Source organism: Hevea brasiliensis, chromosome 12 (genome assembly GCF_030052815.1).
Source record: "Hevea brasiliensis isolate MT/VB/25A 57/8 chromosome 12, ASM3005281v1, whole genome shotgun sequence".
Classification (NCBI taxonomy): domain Eukaryota; kingdom Viridiplantae; phylum Streptophyta; class Magnoliopsida; order Malpighiales; family Euphorbiaceae; genus Hevea; species Hevea brasiliensis.
In genome coordinates this window covers 79,603,479-79,620,630 of record NC_079504.1, presented here as the reverse complement: position 1 = coordinate 79,620,630, position 17,152 = coordinate 79,603,479, and positions in this window count along the sequence as shown.

The window sequence follows — 17,152 nt, the reverse complement described above, 5'->3', positions numbered from 1 at the left end:
GTTGTGTACTAGGACAGATATCGTATATGCTGTTAGTTTGACTAGCAGGTATCAATCCAATCCGTGTTTGGAACATCGATAGTCACAAGAATATCCTTAAGTACTTGAGAAGAACTAAGGATTTATTCTTGATTTATGGAGGTGGAGACTTGCAATTGGATGATTATACCGATTCGATTTCCAATCGATATCAATGATAGAAAGTCTACCTACGGATATGTGTTCATTTGTAATGGAGGTGCGATCGGTTGGAAGAGTTCCAAGCGAGCACGCATCGCAGATTCCACTACAGAGGTCGAGTATATTGTCGCATCGATGTCGCAAAGGAAGTCGTTGGATAAAGAAGTTCGTGATGTAACTTACAGAGTTCCTTCCATTGAGTCGCCAGTTCCATTACACCGTGACAACAATGGAGCGATCATCTGAGCTAAGGAACCAAGGTCTCACCGTAAATCCAAACACATAGAAAGGCGCTACCACATTATCGAGAGAAATAGTTGGGCGAGGCGATGTAGCCATGCAGAAATAGCATCACCTGAAAATCCAGTGATCCATTCACTAAGCCTATGTCACAGCCTCGCTTAGACCGACATCTTGAGAAGATAGGTCTAAGATATTGTAATGAATGGCTCTAGTGCTAGTGGGAGATTGTTAGTAGTATGCCCTAGAGCATATCATTTAGTATGTATCTTGTACATATTTTTATTAATAAATGCATTTCCACTTTTCCGTTTACATAATATATTTATGTGTAATAGAAGAGGTCCATTGATATTTTGTTAGAAATATTATTCTTAAGTTGTTAAGAATATGAGTGACAATATTTCTAGCACGAAGTATCATAAATAGGTTCACAATCGAGGATACTTCATAAAAAGGACATGACTTATCCAGAAAGATTGTATTCATGTTTGTTCCCAAGTTATTTATATGAGATATAAATAAGATGGAATGGTGAGTCTCATGCCATATAACAAACATGATAGGCACTTATAAATGATAAGTAGGTCAACTAGTTGACGCTTATGACAAGCACATGGAGTTTACTCTTGTCAATGTTTTGTCATAAATCATATCAATGCATATAATCTTTAGACTCGAGATAGCACAGCTTATCTTGTATATAGGTAGTTTGAGTTTGATATCGCTTTCATACTTGTACTATGTATGGGTATATGGGCATGTGTTGGCTCCTACTAGTTATATATGGAGGTAGGTGTTGATCAAGATGGAATCTGTTCCTCTAAGTAAATAGAGATAAAATCCTATGTTCATTTAATTGTTCTTGATGTTTCAAGTTCCTGGCCAGGACAGATAGATTTATTCAGAAAAGAGTTTCTGATGAGAAAATCTTTTTAATCAAGAACTGGAATTAAAAGAGAACATAATATTCATAGCAAAAGGAGTTTGACATAAACCATGACTCAATTTTGAGTTGGGATTTTGTAACAGAGATTCTAGTGCATGGTAACATATGATTATAGGTTCATTTAAGGTAAACCTTATTACTAATTGGGTGGCCATGGCATGCTATGCTAGGTGTTAACCATGGTCTACGAGGTTCATAAAATGATTTAGAGAAATCATTTATGATAAGAAAGAGTTCTGATGATATTAAGAGTTGATATCATTTCTCATTGCCAATTAGTGATGAGCCTAGTAAGTCACACACATACACAAGTTATCACCTAATTAAATATGATTTAATTAATTAATTAAAGAGTTTAATTGATTAATTAAATAGGTTTGGTTTGCAATTAGATTGCAAAGTCCCTAGCATGACTTGAAACCAAATCTAGATTATTGGATGTATAATATAAGTTAAATTTATATTTAAAGTGTTTAAATATGAATTTAATTAATGAGAAATTAATTAATAGAGATTAATTAATTAATTTATATTTGATATAAATTAATTAGAAGAAGAAAAATAATTATTTTGGGTTGAGAACTCAAAATTAAGACACAGGGGCATTTTGGTCATTTCACAGTGTGACACATGGCACCATGAGATGGTGACACATGGGATTACACATAAGCTTGCCAAATGTTTTTTGATCATGTAAGATGATTAAAATCAAGATTAAATATAGGTTTGACACTTGGCACAATTTGATTGGGTCACTTAAACCTAGAGCTAATCAAAGGGTGACATGTGGCAAGGGTTTACTGTGTTAACCTAGCTATTTAAGTGTGGTTATGAAAAGAAAACATAACCAGCAGCCTCTCCTCTCAATGGTCACGCCACTTTGAGCCTCTCCAGCTATTTCTCTTCATCTCTCATCAATTCAAAGAGATTAGCCATCAATCTCTTGAATTAAGAACACTAGAAATTGTTTCTAGTGTCCTGTTTACATCTCTAATCTCTTAAAAGGCAGAACTTGAATTTCTAATTAATAGAAAAGGCTTTAGAAGCTGTTCAAGGGCTGCCATAGGTGTTCTTGGTGTGGACAAGCTAGAGGGACAACATCTGGTGTCCTGAAGACGAATCTCAAAGGCGCAGACACGCTGCAGCACATCAAGAGGTTAGTGTAATCGTTCTTGATTTAATCTAGGGTTCTAAAATTAATCTGATTAATTTTAAAAATCTTAAATGGCAAATACAGATCCAAAAACATATTAAAAGAGTTTTAATATGTTGTTTATCATTGAAATCAAATAGATAAAAATAAATCTTGCATGGTGCATGTGACCCTAGGCGAAAATTTTTGAATTCAATGGTATAATCTTGTGTTTTTCACGCTTCCGTTCCTTCAATCCTCATACGGAATAGCTGTCTAGATATCTCATACCTAGCATTCCTGCTGTGCTCACCACACAACTCTTGTAGCTGAAGGAGGATCTCACTCGCACTCTGCATGTTCTCATGTTGCTTCTGTAACTCATTACTCATAGGAGCAAGCATGTAACACTTAGCTCTCATATCATGCTCCTTCCACTTGTCCAAAGTTTCATGTTCCTCTTAAGTGGCCTCTGGAGGTAAGGGACCAGGAACATTTGAATCTATAGTATATCCTATATGTTCAAGGTTCATGACAAGTTTCAAATTTCTTAGCCAATCAGACAGATTAGGTCCTGTCAACCTATTGCGATCAAGTATGCTTGCAAGGATATTGGATGGTGGTGGTTGTTCTGTGCTCATTATTATCAGAAAATTAACTGCAGAAAATAACCAGATTAATTAGTAAATGTATCATGTAATTAACCAAAATGATTATGGTCTTTTAATCAAATTGGTCATCCCACTAACTTAGCGAATCCTACACTTCCAAAGTAGAAAACGGAAATCCTAGTTGGATGGATTTCTAGTGGGTGATTGAATTCTTATAATTCTATTGATCATTCTCAGGTACATCCATTATTGGAATTACAATAAACTATAAGTGAGCAACTCCTTGCCCATCACATCTCATGTGAGGTTCAATCCTTTACCTAGCCCCTAATGCTCAAAATCTCAGGTACATCCATTATTGACTTATCTTGCATTAGTTAAGTTGATCCCATTGAGCCAGTAATTATGCAAATAATTTTAATGTCCTCAGGTACATCCAATATTGGCCACCAAACCATTTACATATTTACAACATCTCATGCTTAACAATTATTCTTAAGAAAATCTCTTAAATTAATTGCATCTCATGCAACTATTTAAAATTTCTTAAAATAATTGCCCCAATGGAGGGCTTATGTTATAATTACTTTAATTATACCATTTCCAACTTAATCATTTGTTTGGAAGATTTTATAGCCATCCTAATTACTATTAAGGTCTCACTTTGCACATTATCCATTTAGCATGCATATATCATATAATTGCATACATTCCCATACATCTCATGCATTCATGGATAAGCAGTAAATATGGTATGATCATGGACTTTCTAAGTGATTCAATTCTGAGCCACCAAGAATTGAATCAGGGCATTCCTAGGTGCATTTCATTCATTCATTTTACAAGAGTTGCTGAAGGAGTACATAATCAACACTTGATATTGAATTCCTCCCACTGGTCCCACCAATGCTCTTGACCTCCTTGAACTTCTTGCAATCCAATATTACATAGTAATCCTTGGCATACCAAGGCGAATATACAAGAACTTAAATAAATGAAATTACAACCCAAAAATATTACAAACTTAATAATACATGCCCAAAATAAATTAAAATAAATTAATTAATTTACAATCCCAAAGAAACATAAAAGAAATAAATCCAATCACATTGGTCTTTTATAGTCCATGATCATCCATCATGCATATCACTATTTAACAATTAAATAAAACATACATACTTAAATTAAATTGAATATCTCATATTCAACTTAAAAATAAAGATTTGAATATGATTCAAATAAATTTAAAAATTCAGATTTGAATCTCATTCAAACAAATTTAAAAATTCAGATTTGAATCACATTCAAACAACTTCAAAAATTCAGATTTGAATCACATTCAAACATTTTTTAAAAAATCAGATTTGAATCACATTCAAATATTTATAAAAATCAGATCTGAATTTTATTGAATCAATTTTAAAAAATCAGATTTAAATATGATTCAAATAACTTTAAAAATTCAGATTTGAATCACATTCAAACAACTTTTAAAATTCAGATTTGAATCACATTCAAACAATTTTTAAAATTCTGATTTGAATCATAATTTAATTGTGTTATTAAAACAACTAATTAAACACTTTAATTAGTCAAAGAATAGGCCTTAGATCATACAACAATTGCAGAATTAAAAGCCAAACCTTGAACCACCCAAGGAACCATTGTTGCCGCCACCAATGGTGGCTTCACCATGTGTGACGCCACACCTCATGATCCAACCAGCAATGAATCTCTTGATCTCATGATCAAACACACAATTAAATTATATAATCAACAATCTAAATGGCAAATATAGTGGCTCTGATACCAATTGAAGGAACGGAAGCGTGAAAAACACAAGATTATACCATTGAATTCAAAAATTTTCACCTAGGGTCACATGCACCATGCAAGATTTATTTTTATCTATTTGATTTCAATGATAAACAACATATTAAAACTCTTTTAATATGTTTTTGGATATGTATTTGCCATTTAAGATTTTAAAATTAATCAGATTAATTTAGAACCCTAGATTAAATCAAGAACGATTACACTAACCTCTTGATGTGTCGCAGCATGTTCGCGCTTTGAGATTCGTCTTCAGGACACCAGATGTTGTCCCTCTAGCTTGTCCACACCAAGAACACCTATGGCAGCCCTTGAACAGCTTCTAAAGCCTTTTATATTAATTAGAAATTCAAGTTCTTCCTTTTAAGAGATTAGAGATGTAAACAGGATACTAGAAACAATTTCTAGTGTTCTTAATTCAAGAGATTGATAGCTAATCTCTTTGAATTGATGAGAGATGAAGAGAAATAGCTGGAGAGGCTCAAAATGGCGTGACAATTGAGAGGAGAGGCTGCTGGTTATGTTTTCTTTTCATAACCACACTTAAATAGCTAGGTTAACACATTAAACCCTAGCCACATGTCACCTTTTGATTAGCTCTAGGTTTAAGTGACCCAATCACATTGTGCCAAGTGTCAAACCTATATTTAATCTTTATTTTAATCATCTTACATGATTAAAAAAAACATTTGGCAAGCTTATGTGTTATGCCATGTGTCACCATCTCATGGTGCCATGTGTCACACTGTGAAATGACCAAAATGCCCCTGTGTCTTAATTTTTAGTTCTTAACCCAAAATAATTATTTTCTTCTTCTAATTAATTTATATCAAATATAAATTAATTAATTAATCTCTATTAATTAATTTCTCATCAATTAAATTCATATTTAAACACTTTAAATATAAATTTAATTTATACTACACATCCAATAATCTAGATTTGGTTTCAAGTCATGCTAGGGACTTTGCAATTTAATTGCAAACCAAATCTATTTAATTAATCAATTAAACTCTTTAATTAATTAATTAAATCATATTTAAATAGGTGATAACTTGTGTATGTGTGTGACTTACTATGCTCATCACTAATTGGCAATGAGACATGATATCAACTCTTAATATCATCAGAACTCTTTCTTACCATAAATGATTTCTCTAAATCATTTTATGAACCTCATAGACCATGGTTAACACCTAGCATAGCATGCCATGGCCACCCAATTAGTAATAAGGTTTACCTTAAATGAACCTATAATCATATGTTACCATGCACTAGAATCTCTCATTACAAAATCCCAACTCAAGCCGAGTCATGGTTTATGTCAAACTCCATTTGCTATGAATATTATGTTCTCTTTTAATTCCAGTTCTTGATTAAAAGATTTTTCTCATCAGAAACTCTTTTCTGAATAAATCTATCTGTCCTGGCCAGGAACTTGAAACATCAAGAACAATTAAATGAACATAGGATTTTATCTCTATTTACTTTGAGGAACAGATTCCTTCTTGATCAACACCTACCTCCATATATAACTAGCAGGAGCCAACACATGCCCATATACCCATACATAGTACAAGTATGAAAGCAGTATCAAACTCAAACTACCTATATACAAGATAACTGTGCTATCTCATGTCTAAAGATTATATGCACTGATATGATTTATGACAAAACATTGACAAGAGTAAACTCCATGTGCTTGTCATAAGTGTCACTGTTTCGGCCTACTTATCATTTATAAGTGCCTATCAAGTTTGTTATATGGCATGAGACTCACCATTCCATCTTATTTATATCTCATATAAATAACTTGGGAACAAACATGAATACAATCTTTCTGGATAAGTCATGTCCTTATTATGAAGTATCCTCGATTGTGAACCTATTTATGATACTTTGTGCTAGAAATATTGTCACTCATATTCTTAACAACTTAAGAATAATATTTCTAACAAAATATCAATGGACCTTTTCTATTACACATAAATATATTAAGTAAACGGAAAAGTGGAAATGCCTTTTATTATTAAAAATATGTACAAGATACATACTAAATGATATGCTCTAGGGCATACTACTAACAAAAAGACGAAAGCAAGAGGACCAAAAGTTGGCCCCAATCCGGATACCCTGCAAACAGCCCCTGCAGAATGACCAAATGAACAGTAACTGTTCATTTGGCCATAACTCACTATAGAATGGTCAAATTGACCTGAAAGTTTTACAGTAACAAGTTATGATATAGACAAACAACTTTCATGAAGAACATCACCCCAAATTATGCCATTAACCCATTCAAATTATTGGGCAAAGTTGAGTTATCAAACCTGCAACTCTGTAGATTTTCATTTGAGCAGTAATGTTTGGAGGACTATAACTCTCTCTAGAAAACTCAGATTTAGGTGATTCTTGAACCGATGGAAACCTAAGGTATGGTACAACATTTCATAAGAAGAAAGTTAGACCAAATTATGAACTTAACTTGATCAAATTACTGACCAAATTTGGACCAAAAATCTGCCAGACCCAAAATCTCAGCATGAACAGTGCACGTGAAAAGTAAACTTATTTTGGCCATAACTTGAGCTACAAAACTCCAAATGGAGTAATTCAAAAAAAGAAATTCAACTAGACAAAATAAGGAACAACTTTCATGTTTACCATTTCCTCAAATTCCCACTGCAACAGTGCTTAATGGAATAGTAAAGTTAAGTTTCAAAAACTGAAAATTTTGTTTCCCTTGGTTAAAGCTTAGAAATGGTATTAATGCTTAATGCCAACAAGTTTTAAATGAAAAATGTGGTATGTTTGAAGTGCCAAAGTCAGTGTACATATTCTCTATGCAAAAGTCAACTTTCTTGTTGACCAATGAAATGAATAGTGACACCAAAAGTTAAAATTCAAAGATTGAAGAATTTAAAAGTGCAAAATGCCCTAGTAGGCCTAATGTGATTGGTTTGGATAGGTTGGCATGCCAATAGGGTATTGTTTTAGCAGTACTGCGAAAGGAAAGGCTTTGTGCCTGTATTCATGGCTTTATGCCCGTATCCATGGCTTTTATGCCCGTATTCATGGCTTTTATGCCCGATTATGTGATATCATAGCTTTTAGCTATATTGACTGCATACATGGTTGACGTTCTGCGTCCCATGGTATGACGGCCCGAGACACCGCGGTGTCCAGTGCCAACGACCCGTTATCCAGTCCAGTCGTTCAGTATAGGTTACTTGGGCATGGAAAAGTATAACTGTAATTGAACTGATTGTTAAAGAAAATACGAAAATTAAATATCAGGAATGATTACGATAGAATACAAAGAAACTCAAGATCATGAAGAAAATAATTAATAAAATGCATGAAGAAGTTAATATCATAAAACGTAATTAGCCCTCGACTAAACATTAAGTTGGTAATTATTCAGTTCTTATGAACACAATGGCTAAGAAATTATGATTTTTATTTGCATATTATTTCTTTCTATTTTATTATTTGCACCACTAAGCTTTATGCTTAGCGCGTCGCTTTTGCAATGCGTAGGTACTGAAGATACTGATCGAGAGCCAGTAGACCACAGATTGGGTAAGTCCATCCTGCAGCTCTGCATAGTGTCCGTGTCACCTCACCATCCACAGTGCATTGGTAGGACACTAGGTCCCATTTTGTATTTTATGATTTTTGTAAATTTTGCAATTAAAATCTTATTTTATCATGTGTATTTGAAACAAATGTAATATAATTTTGTATTAATGTAAGTACTTGTAATTTGTGATTATAAATAACATATGAGAATTTATTTATGATTTGAGTCTAATGATGATGTGAAATGAATGAAGGAGAAATAGAGGAATTGTTAAGAAATTGTTGTAAATTGATGTGATGCAAATGGATCAAATGAGATGATTGAATATGAATATAGGAAGTGTTTTTCACAGGTTCCGAAGAACGGTTTTCTCCATTTTTAGCCGGTACTCTGCCGGATTTTCTTTAAAATTTTTGGAACCTCAAATAAATAATAATTTCGATAAATGGCTTAAAATGAATTATATTTCACAAGTTATATTCAAAATTATGATAAAAATTAATTAAGATAAAATAGAGTGCTCCGGCACACTGAGTGGCATTGCTTGCTCGGCTACACTGTAGTCGGGTAAGGGGTGTCACATTTCTCTTCTTCTAATTAATTTATATCAAATATAAACTAATTAATTAATCTCTATTAATTAATTTCTCATTAATTAAATTCATATTTAAACACTTTAAATATAAATTTAACTTATACTATACATCCAATAATCTAGATTTGGTTTCAAGTCATGCTAGGGACTTTGCAATCTAATTGCAAACCAAACCTATTTAATTAATCAATTAAACTCTTTAATTAATTAATTAAATTATATTTAATTAGGTGATAACTTGTGTATGTGTGTGAGTTACTAGGCTCATCACTAATTGGCAATGAGACATGATATCAACTCTTAATATCATCAGAACTCTTTCTTACCATAAATGATTTCTCTAAATCATTTTATGAACCTCATAGACCATGGTTAACACCTAGCATAGCATGTCATGGCCACCCAATTAGTAATAAGGTTTACCTTAAATGAACCTATAATCATACGTTACCATGCACTAGAATCTCTCTGTTACAAAACCCCAACTCAAGCTGGAGTCATGGTTTATGTCAAACTCCATTTGCTATGAATATTACGTTCTCTTTTAATTCCAGTTCTTGATTAAAAAGATTTTCTCATCAGAAACTCTTTTCTGAATAAATCTATCTGTCCTAGCCAGGAACTTGGAACATCAAGAATAATTAAATGAACATAGGATTTTATCTCTATTTACTTTGAGGAACAGATTCCATCTTGATCAACACCTACCTCCATATATAACTAGTAGGAGCCAGCAGATGCCCATATACCCATACATAGTATAAGTATGAAAGCGGCATCAAACTCAAACTACCTATATACAAGATAACTGTGCTATCTCAGGTCTAAAGATTATATGCACTGATACGATTTATGACAAAACATTGACAAGAGTAAACTCCATGTGCTTGTCATAAGTGTCACTGGTTCGGCCTACTTATCATTTATAAGTGCCTATCATGTTTGTTATATGGCATGAGACTCACCATTCCATCTTATTTATATCTCATATAAATAACTTGGGAACAAATATGAATACAATCTTTCTGGATAAGTCATGTCCTTATTATGAAGTATCCTTGATTGTGAACCTATTTATGATACTTTGTGCTAGAAATATTGTCACTCATATTCTTAATAACTTAAGAATAATATTTCTAACAAAATATCAATGGACCTTTTCTATTACACATAAATATATTATGTAAACGGAAAAGTGGAAATGCCTTTTATTAATAAAAATATGTACAAGATACATACTAAATGATATGCTCTAGGGCATACTACTAACAATCTCCCATTAGCACTAGAGCCATTCATTACAATATCTTAGACCTATCTTCTCAAGATGTCGGTCTAACTGAGTCCGTGACATAGGCTTAGTGAATGGATCATGGATTTTAAGCCGATGCTATTTTCTGCATGGCTACATCGTCTCGCCCAACTATTTCTCCGATAATGTGGTAGCGCCTTTCTATGTGTTTGGATTTGTAAGACCTTGGTTCCTTAGCTCAGTATGATTGCTCCATTGTTGTCACAATGTAGTGGAACTCACGACTCAATGGAAGGAACTCTTGTAAGTTCTCACGAACTTCTTTATCCAAACAGCCTTCCTTTGCGACATCGATCGATGCAAAGAATATACTCATCCTCGTAGTGGAATCTACGATTGTGCTCTATTTGGAACTCTTCCAACTGACTGCACCTCCATTACAAATGAACACATATCCAGATGTAGACTTTCTATCATCGATATCTGATTGGAAATCAAAATCAGTATAACCATCCAATTGCAAGTCTCCACCTCCATATATCAAGAATAAATCCTTAGTTCTTTTCAAGTACTTAAGGATATTCTTGACAACTATCCAGTGTTCCAAACCTGGATTGGATTGATACCTGCTAGTCAAACTAACAGCATATGCGATATCCGGCCTAGTACACAACATTGCATACATTAAACTTCCAATAGCCGAAGGATATGGAATCCTGGCCATCTTATCTCTTTCTTCAGGTGTCTTTGGAGACATCTCTTTATAAAGATGGATACCATGTCTCACTGGTAACAATCCTATCTTTGAATCAAGCATGTTAAACCTCTTTAACACCTTTTCCAAGTATAGACTTTGGGATAAACTAATTATTCTTTTCGCTCTATCTCTATATATGCGTACTGTGTATGGGTATCAAGCCAACACATGCTTGTCATAAGTGTCACTGGTTCGGCCTACTTATCATTTATAAGTGCCTATCATGTTTGCTATATGGCATAAGACTCACCATTCCATCTTATTTATATCTCATATAAATAACTTGGGAACAAACATGAATACAATTTTTCTGAATAAGTCATGTCCTTATTATGAAGTATCCTTGATTGTGAACCTATTTATGATACTTTGTGCTAGAAATACTGTCACTCATATTCTTAACAACTTAAGAATAATATTTCTAACAAAATACCAATGGACCTTTTCTATTACACATAAATATATTATATAAATGGAAAAGTGGAAATGCCTTTTATTAATAAAAATATGTACAAGATACATACTAAATGATATGCTCTAGGGCATACTACTAACATTGTTCATTTTCTGGAGATGAACAAAGAAAACATTTGGAAAAGGATTAAAGTGATTGTCATGAGAAGAATTCTTGCCAGAAAGCCAAGAACGGGAAAATAAGACACTGAGGATTCACCGGAGAAGGAAGGTTGTGAGTATGTGAAGGACAAAATTCATCAGCATATATATAGGGCCTTGGCATTTATTGCATTCAGAACTCGAAACGGCTCATCGGCAATCAAAAAATTTATTGCTTTGACTGACATAGAGAAGGGATGAGGAGGTCGGAGAACAAGAAGAAATCGGGAAGTAAAAAAGACCAAACGCAAAAGAAAATAAAGATCGGAATAATAATCCTAAGATCGGTCAGTCACAATGAGAAGATCGAAAAAGGGAAGGACGACCTATAGAGATCAGAAAACTCAGGGAGTTGTATAGCTCCTAATCATGACCTTTAATTCATAAAAACTAGCTCCCTCCACTGTCAGATCCGAGTTAGTTAAAGCAGTGCAGGCATGATCCAATCTTCACCACACATCTCATTTATAAGGACACACTCCTAGCCGTTGGATTCCAAACGGTTAAAATAGCTCAGTACATCTTGATTTACACCGTTGATTATAATTGTAAAGATAGATTTAAGGCCTTCAGATAAAAAATAAATGATAGATTTGGCGCTTTTTATTCCCAGCCCTTGGATCCATTTTGTAAGGCAAGACCCTTGACCATTGGATCAGGGGGCGAAAGGACATAAATTCCAAATGGAATCCCAACCCTCAATTTTGATTCTCTTTAATTCAAAGACGTCGGATTATGTCCTTTTGAATCTAGGCCTTTCGTCTCCTCCTGCTGGAATCCTATCCCTCTATTTTGAGTACCCATCTCCTATAAATACCTGCATGTAACACTGTGTAGATAGTGGTGATTATTGAGGAAAAATCCTAGAATTTTGCTATAGCTTTATTTATAATAAAAAACTCTCAAGGTTCCTGGAGACTTTAGAAATAAGTTTTCTAAAGGATCTTACCATGGAAACCATAGAGCTTGCAGTCCATACTTTGGATAACCTCGCACAATCTTGGGAATTCAATCACCATTTCTCAAGAAAATATCACTTCAGTTGTTCACAACTCCTTAAAACCACCCTACTGTCTTAGTGTTAGTGACGCCGGATACATGACGACATCGGTACCAACTTACTCATTGTTTCAACCTTTTCTACATGTAAGTGTTCGACTTATCATTCTCTAGTGTTCATGGCATAGTTTATCGCAACAAATCTTCAGAATAAGTTTACGTCGAAACTGGACTTATTTCACTTTTTGTGACGTCCACGAGTTTTACCTCTTATTTTTATGTTGTTTTTAATTTCTTTACGTTATTTCGTGTAGAAAAAGAGGATAATTTAGAATACTGACATTCTGTAAGAACCACAAGGAGTACAGATGGGGGAAAACAATATAGAGATTCCCGATTAGGGTAAAAATGATTAGGAATATTATGGATGAATTAGGAGGTTAGTTACTCAGTTTAGCTCTAAAAAATAGAAATGAGATCGGGATTCCGGATCAAGTTCGGATGGGGAACTTCCCAAATGAGATATATAGAAGATTCAAAATGAGGAGTCGTAATAAGTTGAGGAAAGTTTGTTAAATAATCATGGGATCGAAAATGAAAGTTTGGGGTCATATGAAAAGCGGGAGATGATATGAGCAATGTTCTCATATCTAATAGGGTCAAACTAGTTCGGTCTCATGACCGTGCCCTTTTAAAATTCATTTTTTACACATAAGAAGAGATCGCGAAAGAGTCCTTACCTGACTCTTCTTAACTGGAATTCTAATATACACATTTTAAGAGATCGGAAGAGAGTCCTTACCCGAGTCCTCTTAACAAAATTCTAATATATTCATTTTAAGAGACCGGGAGAGAGTCCTTACTCGAGTCATCTTAATAAAATTATAATATACACATTTTAAGAGATCAGGAGAGAGTCCTTACCCGAGTCCTCTTAATAAAATTCTAATATACATTTTAAGAGATCGGGAGAGAATCCTTACCCGAGTCCTCTTAAAAAAATTCTAATATATACATTTTAAGAGATTGGGAGAGAGTTCTTACCCAAGTTCTCTCAACAAAATTCTAATATGCACATTTTAAGAGATCGGGAAAGAGTCCTTACCGGAATCCTCTTAACAAAATTCTAATAAGAGATACGAAGAGAGTCTTTACCCTAATCCTCTTAACAAAATTCTAATATGCACATTTTAAAAGATCGGGATAGAGTCCTTCTCGAATTCTCTTAGCCAAAATTCTAATAAGAATATCTTAAGAAATTGGGCGAGAGTCCTTTCCCAAAATCTTTTCAATCAAAATTTTAATATTTAAATACCGAGATACCTAGCCTGTGAGCTGAGAACCTTTCTCATTCATTACAGATCTTTAGGGACTCAAATAACATCTCTTTAAAATAAGAATCCCAAATTCAAAGTTGAAAAATTAAATAAGATATGTAACAAATCAAACAAACAAAACACCAATTCACCATGGGGACATCCCATGTATTCGTGTTCTTGGGAAACCTAAAATGATGAGATATTGAACACTCCTTCTGTCAATAAAATGATTGGCAACATAACTCCAAAACCCCCAAATTATTAATCGTAAGTAATTAAGAGCACATCGTTAAATTTGCTGACTCTCGTTAAGAGACGAGGTGGGGTGCCTAACACCTTCCCCGCTTGTGAACGGACTCCAAACCTAGAATCTCTATTTCGGAAGTGGTTTTTTTTTTCAATAATGGTTTCTTTTAATTTTCCTTAAAATTAAAGTGGTGACTCCTCACTTTTTCCACTTCAGTGAGAATCCTCCGGCAACCGTAATGTCCTTGCGATAGCTTGGTGACTCCACTGGGGACGAAGACCAAAATAACCCTGGTTTAAAAGTCCAAAGAGCAAATTTAACCCTTTCTTCTTATCGGTAATTATGGGGGTTGACTCATAGAATTAGAAGTTTTAATATTTTAATTATTACTATTCTTTCTAACCATTTTGTTTGTTTTGATTGTTTCATTTATTACAGTAATCTTCGCCTAAATTCCTTTGAATAAAGAAGAGGTAAATATGTCCCTTCACACACTGATCACCTACACGATGTCCTCACACACTTTAGCTCTATACCCAGGCTCTCTTACCCTGTATGAAATAGGAGGGGGTCATGTAGCGGTACTCATGGGTTTTTACCTCGTTAGTATCCGTGAAGACTTCTGCTCAGATTGGAACTTGCTTCACTTATTGTGATAAGCATGGATTTTTCCCATCATTATCATAATGGTGAATGAGGCTCTACTCTTTACAGTAGGGACGATTTGGGGACCTGTGGCTTTAGAAAATTAGACCTTGAGCTAAACCGTCACATAAGTCAGAACCTATAATAATCCACCCTTGAAGGTAAGACCATCCAATTAGATAGTACCAACCCGGTGTCACGGTTGCCCTATTTTAGGACAAAAGGGGCATACTTGCTTTCACCTTACTCTGTTTATATTTTTAAACTTTTCTTAAATAACATGAGGGTAATTTTGAATCATACTGCCAGGATGATCTAAACACCTTTCTACTTTGATAGGTGTATAGATATTGTCACACAAGTTGTATAATTCAAGATTACCTGAATTTATTCTGCTAACTTATTTCCTTTGCAGGTATTAAAAATTAGTGTCTGCCAAGGGTAGGGAAAACTTTAAAATGGCATCTTTGAGTCAGTCAGTCGAAAAGGTTTCAAAATAGAAACAAGATGCTCAATAAAGATTCAAATTAGTCCATGACTCAGAATCCTTACAGACTGATGAGATAGAAGCAGAAACCTGTCCGTTGCCTCCATTAAATCCTAGTAAAATTGAGATCAGGACAGCTGGTTTTGATGATTTATTAAATAGTTGGAAATCATTGCCCAATCATGCCCAGACACAGTTTGAGGAAAAATATGGGAAGATTGCCTCCTTGATATGGGTCAAAGAATAGGCTTCGGCACTAAAGGCCATGTTGTCTACTTAGAATCACAGTTATAGGGTATTTTCTTTCAATGATGTTGACACGACACCTACGGTAGAGGAATATCAGACGTTGTTGAAGATCCCTTATGTAGCCTAGAATTGTATTTATCTCCACAATGATCATAGACAAACATGGAAATGGTTCACGCACATAATAGGAGTCCCAGCAGAGGAAGCTAAAGTAAAAGAAACCATTAAGGGATACTCGCATAGGTGGCCTTGAATTTACATTAAGAAGCATTTGGGCCAGCATATTCAGAGTTAGAGATGGGATAAGGCTTTATCAGTTCTAGCTCTGGGGATTTATGGACTGGTCTTATTCCCCGGACCTTTAGGAATTATAACCCATAACATCACGAAATTATTTTAGGTAGTGGAAAAACAGAATGTCAATCCAATACCTGCTATTCTCGTCAAGACCTTATTGACCTTGACATATTGCTGACATCAGAGTAAGGGAATCATTAAGTGTTGAATCCAACTACTATATCTTTGGATCCTCAGTCAAATCTATCCACTAGAAACTAAAGGTCTGACCTGGTACTCTGACCAACCCATTATTGAAAAGATTGTGAAGCTAGTAATAAGTCAAAGGGATGAACAACAATGGCAAGAGTAGATTCTGAATTTTAGTAGTCACAATTACTATTGGAGGAAGTTGTGGACTACGAGCCAACCCATCTTGATCAGTATAAGAGGTCATCATTTTGTACCATTGGTAGGGCTAACCGGATGCATAAGTTATATCCCAGTTATGATAATGAGGCAATTCGGCTTGACTCAATCCATCCCCAATATTGAAGGATTCTGTCAAACTCATTTCTATCATGAACCTAGTTGAGAAGACAAACTGAAAGCTTTGCACAAATCTTGGGAAAAGGTGACCTTGATGGAACGGTCACCTAAAGGGCCAAGCATAGCAGAGGAATATTCCTTATGGAGAAATGGGAAGGATAAGGAATATCAAATCTCCAAACTAACAGGGTCCGGGGAAAGTATATCTCACCAAGAAGTCTGTTTGGAAGGAGTTGATGCCAGATCGAGTAGTCCTCTTTGAGATTTGACTATTGAGAACTAGCAACTGAAAGAGCGCATAAAAATATTAGAAAGTCAAGAGCAAGCACTGGAAAAAGTAGCAAAGAGACTTAAAGAAGATATGATTATTGTAGAAACAGAATATGAGATGCAGACAACCCAGTGGGAGAAAGAGAAGGCTTCACTCCAAAGCACAGTAAAGGAGAAGTAGATACAAGACGGCAAATTACGAGAAAGACTAGAATATCATGACATATTGGTGGAAGAATACAAGAAAGAAAACAAGAGGAGGAAGCATGAACTTAAAGATTAGACGCAATTAATCAATGATATCTTGAAAAAGTGTGCCAAAGAAAGAAAGGAAAAGGACAGATAAGCCACCCTTTACCAAGAA